At 46.8% G+C, this 615-nt stretch overlaps 1 protein-coding gene across 1 annotated transcript in view; it reads left to right on the forward strand.

The window, feature by feature from the left end:
• plekho2 (pleckstrin homology domain containing, family O member 2) overlaps positions 1-615 on the forward strand; it is an 18,358-nt gene that overhangs the window by 14,517 nt on the left and 3,226 nt on the right. The gene's annotated exons all lie outside the window — the stretch shown is intronic.

Raw genomic sequence — 615 nt, forward strand, 5'->3', positions numbered from 1 at the left:
TCCGGCCGGAGCGATGAGACAAAAACATTAAAACCCATTATAAACGAGGCATTTGTTGCATCCAGTGGGGACATAATTACTGATTATAATGACTTATACTGTCTTTTTACGCGTTGCGTATCGCGCTACGTAAACATAAAACCGTGTCTGGAGAAATGACAAACAACAAGTGCTACTCTACACTGCTCAAAACTCGCGTTTGAATCGTCAGTGGCAAATTCTGTAAATATAAAAAACGTACTTACAGGCTGTGAGTCAGAAGCGCCAGACTGTCCTTGCAGAGTTGGAACTGCCCCACTTTATAGAAACAGACACCGGCATTGTAGGCTGCTCTCACAGGAAACAGTCCTTATCCTCCGCAAAATGCGCTGCACATCGGAATATTTGGGTTAAACTGTTCTGGAACAGTGTTGTAAATACAACTTAACCACTGATTTCAAGTTGTGTCGTCTTTTGGAAGGCCAAACAAAGTAGTTTCGCTTTCACAATGAATCACACAGTGGCCTAGCGTGAGCGAAAGCCCCGGCTTAGCCTGAGCTGAAGCCGGGCAAGAGTGAGCTGAGGCGGCAGGGTCGAGAACGGCGGTCCCGGCGAAGGAGCGGTGAAAACGGTGAG

The sequence above is a fragment of the Sinocyclocheilus rhinocerous genome, unplaced genomic scaffold, assembly GCF_001515625.1.
Source record: "Sinocyclocheilus rhinocerous isolate Xijiao unplaced genomic scaffold, SAMN03320098_v1.1 scaffold433, whole genome shotgun sequence".
NCBI lineage: Eukaryota > Metazoa > Chordata > Actinopteri > Cypriniformes > Cyprinidae > Sinocyclocheilus > Sinocyclocheilus rhinocerous.